The sequence below is a fragment of the Panulirus ornatus genome, chromosome 4 (genome assembly GCF_036320965.1).
Source record: "Panulirus ornatus isolate Po-2019 chromosome 4, ASM3632096v1, whole genome shotgun sequence".
NCBI classification, from domain to species: Eukaryota; Metazoa; Arthropoda; class Malacostraca; order Decapoda; family Palinuridae; genus Panulirus; species Panulirus ornatus.
The window spans coordinates 40,009,778-40,019,224 of NC_092227.1; positions in this window are offsets into that span (position 1 = coordinate 40,009,778).

A 9,447-nucleotide genomic window follows, 5' to 3' on the forward strand; every position below is an offset into this window, starting at 1 on the left:
TTTAGATGTTTTAACTAGATGCAAAAAGAAGGAGGCTGGAAACGAGGGTCTTGATAAGAATGGAAGAAATTATCGAGAGATAGGATCAGACGGTATCACAGTAAACGCAACGAGGAATCAATTTGAAGACCATGTAAAGTATCATGAGATGGAAGAGGAAATCACAAAATTGAAGAATATGATCAAAGAGTAAGGCAAGGGCACCTGATAAAGCCGGCTGAGGAGAGTCAGAAAGTATGTAAGCAAAAGAAAGGAGGAAAAAAAAAGTCAGAAGGGTCTTTTCTGGATGTTGTAGAGCAGTGGGTCCCAACCTTTTTCCGCTCGCGACCCATTTCTCAAAATACTGCAACATTCGCACCCCCCCCCCCCCACCCCCCACATTAGCCTGTTCAGTTTCACAGTCATTCGGCAATCCTTTTTGTGAGAGGTTAAAACATGAAGCAACAAAATAATGAATAATAAATATCATACAGTGCGGTTGGGTACATTTATTAAAGTTTATTGAATAAGCTTATATTTTTACTCGCTGATAGCCATCGTTTCGTCAACTCTCCGACCTAGCTAGTGGGATGGTTGGGATTGCATCTGAGAAGAGGGTCTTGCTATGGGTGGTTGGATGTTTGTGAGAGCCAGTCTCCTGTCATCCTCCTCATCTAGTCTGTATCTGCTCTTCGTTTTGATTTGCTCAAGTGTTGAAAACCCAGACTCACAAAAGAAGGTGGAGCCGAATAGCAGTAGAACACGAAATGCCAACATGCTGACTTTGGCATGTGACTGATGCATAGCACAACAGAACTGAGTTCCTGATCTCTCCGGGAAGAAGTCACGTGCTGATGAGTTATGCCGCATATCCAAGTACTCATCTTGAACTTCACCGCGGTTGCTGGATACATCTTCTGAAGTTGAGAAAAGATTTCTCACTAGTGCCTCCTCTTCTCCTGCTAGTTCAGACGAGTGAAAAAATATCTACGTTCTCTCATGGCTTTGCGACCCCCTAGCAACCCTTCGCGACCCCCAGGCTGGGAACCCATGCTCTAGAGACTATTAGACAAGAGGAATGTCCATAACACTTGAGTACGGAAATCACTGATAATTGGGCGGGGAAGGGACCAGGGGCAATATCTAGGTCTTTAGTCTTTATGATATATCTATCTACACACACACACACACACACACACACACACACACACACACACAGCTGCGGTCGTCTCAGTGCAAACAACGTGAACAGTGGATATATTTTTCGGTCCCCCGACCGTTGGTGTGACCCAGGTGAGACAGCCACCGTTGCAGTTGTGACCCAGTACCGGCAATGACCAACGTCCGTCCCCGCAATCACCTTGTACCAACCAGTGCTCGTCCAGACAGATACAAGAATTGTCATATACCTAAACCTGTCAATGTCATTATCAACCCATGAACAAGTGCACAGCTAAGAAAGTAAAGAGCTTAATTTCCCCAGTTATGTGTATGTCATATACTATATCACGGTAACACAACCATGAAAATATAAATCACTTGATGTTCATCATGATATATATATATGTATGTATATATATATATATATATATATATATATATATATATATATATATATATATATATAATATATATTTTTTTTTTCCAAAAGAAGGAACAGAGAAAGGGGCCAGGTGAGGATATTCCCTCAAAGGCCCAGTCCTCTGTTCTTAACGCTACCTCGCTAACGCGGGAAATGGCGAATAGTTTGAAAGAAATATATATATATATATATATATATATATATATATATATATATATATATATATTATCCCTGGGGATAGGGGAGAAACAATACTTCCCACGTATTCCCTGCGTGTCGTAGAAGGCTACTCAAAGGGGAGGGAGCGGCAGGAAATCCTCTCATCTCGTTTTTTTTTTTTTTTAATTTTCCAAAAGAAAGAACAGAGAAGGGGGCCAGGTGAGGATGTTCCCTCAAAGGCCCAGTCCTCTGTTCTTAACGTTACCTCGCTAACGCGGGAAATGAATAGTTTGAAAGAAAGAAAAAAAAAAAAAAAAATATATATATATATATATATATATATATATATATATATATATATATATATATATATATTTGCGTGTGTGAACGTATGTATATACATGTGTATGGGGGGGGGGGGGGGGCATTTCTTTCGTCTGTTTCCTTGCGCTACCTCGCAAACGCGGGAGACAGCGACAAAGTATAAAAAAAAAAGAATATATATATATATATATATATATATATATATATATATATATATGTATATATATATATATATATATCTGTTTCCCATTTTAGAAAGTTAAAATACAAGGAGGGGAGGATTTCTGGCCCCCCGCTCCCGTCCCCTCTAGTCGCCTTCTACGACACGTGAGGAAATATATATATATATATATATATATATATATTGGAAAGGATCACAATTTTGCGCGTGATCAAGATATTCCTATGAGTCCACGGGGAAAATGAAACACGAAAAGTTCCCAAGTGCACTTTCGTGTAATAATCACATCAGGGGAGACACAAGAGATAAATATAACAGTCAGTTGATATACATCGAAGAGACGAAGCTAGGACGCCATTTGGTAAACATGTGATTGTCCAAAACATACAACGAGCGTTCATAAACTTATCATTTTACAAATATTATCAACAATAAAGTTATCTAATTTGTACAGACCATCACTAATATTAAGATTATAATTCTTTGTGTATTTAATAATAGAAGATTCAATGATATTTCTCTTGGTAATAGAGTTAGAGTTAACAACTGAGATGGCGTTACTCCAGTCAATACAATGATCATAGTTTTTAACATGATTAAACAAGGCATTTGATTCTTGTCCCGTTCTTATACTATATCTATGTTGCTGAAGTCTAACAGAAAGATCCTTACCAGTCTGACCAACATAAAATTTATCACAGTTTCCACAAGGCACTTTATAGATGCAACCAAGAGAATTTTCTGGTGAATTCCTGATTAAGATATTCTTTATAGTATTATTGTTGCTAGAGGCAACATTTACATCAAAGGATTTAAGCAACGTGGGAAGCAAAGTGAAATTATTATTAAAAGGGAGAACTAAAAGATTTTTGGTGTCAATGGGAGGTTTGGGCTCAACTCTATGAAATGATTTCTTTGCTAACTTAAGGGATTTATCAATGAAAGATCTAGGGTACTTTAACTTAGATCCAGTAGAATATATCTTCTCAAACTCATCGTCAATAAACTCTGGACTGCAAATACGTAATGCCCTTAGGAACATAGATTGAAATGATGATAATTTAACTCTGTCATGTTGAGATGAGTAATAATGGATATATGAGCATACATTGGTGGGTTTTCTGTATATGCTAAATTTAAACTTGTTTCCTTGTCTATGGATCATGCAATCTAAAAATGGTAACATACCATTATTTTCATTTTCTACAGTAAATTTGATGGAAGGCATTAAATTGTTTAGTAAGGGGAGAAATATTTGTAAATTTTCATTTGTTGGCCAAACACAAAGAACATCATCTACATACCTAAACCAAATTGCATTAGAAGGTAAGATATCCTTTAGTAATTTTGTTTCAAAAAATTCCATATAAAGATTGCTTAGTACAGGTGAAAGAGGGTTACCCATTGCCATACCAAATTTTTTAGCATAATAATCTCCATTAAATTGAAATACACAGTCTTTTATACACAACTTTATCAGTTCAATGAAATTAGACTTTGAAACAGGTAAATGAATACCATCCAAGACATCAAATAAATATTCTAAAAGGTCATCAACTGGAACTTTAGTGAAAAGTGAGGAAACATCAAAGCTAACTAGTTTGAAATCAAAATTAATATTGATATTGTTTAGCTTGTTGACTAAATCTACATGGCGTCCTAGCTTCGTCTCTTCGATGTATATCAACTGACTGTTATATTTCTCTCTTGTGTCTCCCCTGATGATGTGATTATTACACGAAAGTGCACTTAGGAACTTTTCGTGTTTCATTTTCCCCGTGGATTCATAGGAATATATATATATATATATATATATATATATATATATATATATATATATATATATATATATATATATATATATACATATATATGTTTATTTCATTTTTTTATTTTGCTTTGTCGCTGTCTCCCGCGTTAGCGAGGTAGCGCAAGGAAACAGGCAAAAGAATGGCCCAACCCGCCCACATACACATGTATATACATACACGTCCACACACGCAAATATACATACCTATACATCTCAATGTACACATATATATACACACACAGACATATACATATATACACATGTACATAATTCATACTGTCTGCCTTTATTTGTTCCCACCGCCACCCCGCCACACGTGGAATAACAACCCCCCTCCCCCCTCATGTGTGCGAGGTAGCGCTAGGAAAAGACAACAAAGGCCCCATTTGTTCACACTCAGTCTCTAGCTGTCATGTAATAATGCACCGAAACCACAGCTCCCTTTCCACATCCAGGCCCCACACAACTTTCCATGGTTTACCCCAGACACTTCACATGCCCTGGTTCAATCCATTGACAGCACGTCGACCCCGGTATACCACATCGTTCCAATTCACTCTATTCCTTGCACGCCTTTCACCCTCCTGCATGTTTAGGCCCCGATCACTCAAAATCTTTTTCACTCCATCTTTCTACGTAAAATTTGGTCTCCCACTTCTCCTCGTTCCCTCCACCTCTGACACATATATCCTCTTTGTCAATCTTTCTTTACTCATTCTCTCCATGTGACCAAACCATTTCAAAACACCCTCTTCTGCTCTCTCAACCACACTCTTTTTATTTCCACACATCTCTCTTACCCTTACATTACTTACTCGATCAAACCACCTCACACCACATATTGTCCTTAAACATCTCATTTCCAGCACATCCATCCTCCTGCGCACAACTCTATCCATAGCTCACGCCTCGCAACCATACAACATTGTTGGAACCACTATTCCTTCAAACATACCCATTTTTGCTTTCCGAGACAATGTTCTCGACTTCCACACATTCTTCAAGGCTCCCAGAATTTTCGCCCCCTCCCCCACCCTATGATTCACTTCCGCTTCCATGTTTCCATCCGCTGCCAGATCCACTCCCAGATATCTAAAACACTTTACTTCCTCCAGTTTTTCTCCATTCAAACTTGCCTCCCAATTGACTTGACCCTCAACCCTACTGTACCTAATAACCTTGCTCTTATTCTCATTTACTCTTAACTTTCTTCTTTCACACACTTACCAAACTCAGTCACCAGCTTCTGTAGTTTCTTACATGAATCAGCCACCAGCGCTGTATCATCAGCGAACAACAACTGACTTACTTCCCAAGCTATCTCATCCACAACAGACTTCATACTTGCCCCTCTTTCCAAAACTCTTGCATTCACCTCCCTAACAACCCCTTCCATAAACAAATTAAACAACCATGGAGACATCACACACCCCTGCCGCAAACCTACATTCACTGAGAACCAATCACTTTCCTCTCTTCCTACACGTACACATGCCTTACATCCTCGATAAAAACTTTTCACTGCTTCTAACAACTTGCCTCCCACACCATATATTCTTAAAACCTTCCACAGAGCATCTCTATCAACTCTATCATATGCCTTCTCCAGATCCATAAATGCTACATACAAATCCATTTGTTTTTCTAAGTATTTCTCACATACATTCTTCAAAGCAAACACCTGATCCACACATCTTCTACCACTTCTGAAGCCACACTGCTCTTCCCCTCTCAATCAATACCCTCCCACCTAATTTCCCAGGAATACTCAACAAACTTATACCTCTGTAATTTGAGGACTCACTCTTATCCCCTTTGCCTTTGTACAATGGCACTATACAAGCATTCCGCCAATCCTCAGGCACCTCACCATGAGTCATACATACATTAAATAACCTTACCAACCAGTCAACAATACTGTCACCCCCTTTTTTAATAGATTCCACTGCAATACCATCCAAACCTACTGCCTTGCCGGCTTTCATCTTCCGTAAAGCTTTTACTACCTCTTCTCTATTTACCAAACTATTTTCCCTAACCCTCTCACTTTGCACACCACCTCGACCAAAACACCCTATATCTGCCACTCTATCATCAAACACATTCAACAAACCTTCAAAATACTCACTCCATCTCCTTCTCACATCACCACTACTTGTTATCACCTCCCCATTAGCCCCCTTCACTGAAGTTCCCATTTGCTCCCTTGTCTTACGCACTTTATTTACCTCCTTCCAAAACATCTTTTTATTCTCCCTGAAATTTAATGATACTCTCTCACCCCAACTATCATTTGCCCTCTTTTTCACCTCTTGCACCTTTCTCTTGACCTCCTGCCTCTTTTTATTTATACATCTCCCACTCATTTGCATTTTTTCCCTGCAAAAATCGTCCAAATGCCTCTCTCTTCTCTTTCACTAATAATCTTACTTCTTCATCCCACCACTCACTACCTTTTCTAATCAACCAACCTCCCACGCTTCTCATGCCACAAGCATCTTTTGCGCAACCCCTCACTGCTTCCCTAAATACATCCCATTGCTCCCCCACTCCCCTTACCTCCTTTGTTCTCACCTTTTTCCATTCTGTACTCAGTCTCTCCTGGTACTTCCTCACACAAATCTCCTTCCCAAGCTCACTTACTCTCACCACTCTCTTCACCCCAACATTCTCTCTTCTTTTCTGAAAACCACCACAAATCTTCACCTTCGCCTCCACAAGATAATGATCAGACATCCCTCCACTTGCACCTCTCAGCACATTAACATCCAAAAGTCTCTCTTTCGTGCGTCTATCAATTAACACGTAATCCAATAACGCTCTCTGGCCATCTCTCCTACTTACATACGTATACTTATGTATATCTCGCTTTTTAAACCAGGTATTCCCAGTCACGAGTCCTTTTTCAGCACATAAATCTACAAGCTCTTCACCATTTCCATTTACAACACTGACCACTCCATGTATACCAATTATACCCTCAACTGCCACATTACTCACCTTTGCATTCAAATCACCCATCACTATAACCCGGTCTTGTGCATCAAAACCACTAACACACTCATTCAGCTACTCCCAAAACACTTGCCTCTCATGATCTTTCTTCCCATGCCCAGGTGCATATGCACCAATAATCACCCATCTCTCTCCATCCTCTTTCAGTTTTACCTATATAAATCTAGAATTTCCTTTCTTACACTCTATCACATACTCCCACAACTCCTGATTCAGGAGTAGTGCTACTCCTTCCCTTGCTCTTGTCCTCTTACTAACCCCTGACTTTACTCCCAAGACATTCCCAAACCACTCTTCCCCTTTACCCTTGAGCTTCGTTTCACTCAGAGCCAAAACATCCAGGTTCCTTTCCTCAAACATACTACCTATCTCTCCTATTTTCTCATCTTGGTTACATCCACACACATTTAGACACCCCAATCTGAGCCTCCGAGGAGGATGAGCACTCCTCGCTTGACTCCTTCTTCTGTTTCCCCTTTTAGAAAGTTAAAATACAAGGAGGGGAGGGTTTCTGGCCCCCCGCTCCCGTCCCTTTTAGTCGCCTTCTACGACACGTGAGGAATGCGTGGGAAGTATTCTTTCTCCCCTATCCCCTGGGGATATATATATTTATACTTAGTCGCTGTCTCCCGTGTTACCGAGGTAGCGCAAGGAAACAGACGAAAGAATGGCCAAACCCGCCCACATACACACACACACATATACATACCTATACATTTCAACGTATACATACATAAACTTACACAGACATGTACATGTATACACATGTACATATTCATACTTGCTGCCTTCATCCATTTCCACCGCCACCATGCCACACATGAAATGGCATCATGTGTAAGAAGAGGGAACAAATGTGGACATTAGTGAAGAGTGCTTATGGGGAAGTGATATCAAGAAGTGGTGATGTCAGAAGATGGAGTGAGTATTTTGAAGGTTTGTTGAATGTGTTTGATGATAGAGTGGCAGATATAGGGTGTTTTGGTTGAGGTGGTGTGCAAAGTGAGAGGGTTAGGGAGAATGATTTGGTAAACAGAGAAGAGGTAGTAAAAGCTTTGCGGAAGATGAAAGCCGGCAAGGCAGCGGGTTTGGATGGTATTGCAGTGGAATCTATTAAAAATAGGGGTGACTGTATTGTTGACTGATTGGTAAGGTTATTTAATGTATGTATGACTCATGGTGAGGTGCCTGAGGACTGGCGGAATGCTTGCATAATGACATTGTACAAAGGCAAAGGGGATAAGATTGAGTGCTCAAATTACAGAGGTATAAGTTTGTTGAGTATTCCTGGGAAATTATATGGGAGGATATTGATTGAGAGGTTGAAGGCATGTACAGAACATCAGATTGGGAAAGAACAGTGTGGTTTCAGAAGTGGTAGAGGATGTGTGGATCAGGTGTTTGTTTTGAAGAATGTATGCGACAAATACTTAGAAAAGCAAATGGACTTGTATGTAGCATTTATGGATCTGGAGAAGGCACATGGCAGAGTTGATAGAGATGCTCTGTGGAAGGTATTAAGAATATATGGTGTGGGAGATAAGTTGTTAGAAGCAGTGAAAAGTTGTTATCGAGGATGTAAGGCATATGTACGTGTAGGAAGATAGGAAAGTGATTAGTTCTCAGTGAATGTTTGTTTGCGGTAGGGGTGTGTGATGTCTCCATGGTTGTTTGATTTGTTTATGGATGGGGTTATTAGGGAGGTGAATGCAAGAGATTTGGGAAGAGGGGCAGTATGCAGTCTGTTGTGGATGAGAGAGCTTGGGAAGTAAGTCGGTTGCGGTTCGCTGATGATACAGCGCTGGTGGCTGATTCGGGTGAGAAACTGCAGAAGCTAGTGACTGAGTTTGGTAAAGTGCGTGAAAGAAGAAAGCTGAGAGTAATGTGAATAAGAGCAAGGTTATTAGGCACAGTAGGGTTGAGGGACAAGTCAATTGAGTGGTAAGTTTGAATGGAAAAAAACTAGAGGAAGTGAAGTGTTTTAAATATCTGGGAGTGGATTTGGCTGTGGAAGGAACCATGGAAGCGGAAGTGAATCATTGGTTGGGGGAGGGGGCGAAAGTTCTGGGAGTGTTGAAAAATGTGTGGAAGTCGAGAACGTTATCTTGGAAAGCAAAAATGGCTATGTTTGAAGGAATAGTGGTTCCAACAATGTTATTTGGTTGCGAGGCGTGGGCTGTAGATAGAGTTGTGCGGAGGAGGGTGGATGTGCTGGAAATGAGATGTTTGAGGACAATATATGGTGTGAGGTGGTTTGATCGAGTAAGTAATGAAAGTGTAAGAGAGACGTGTGGTGGAAAAAAGAGTGTGGTTGAGAGAGCAGAAGAGGGTGTTTTGAAATGGTTTGGTCACATGGAGAGAATGAGTGAGGAAAGATTGGCATAGAGGATATGTGTC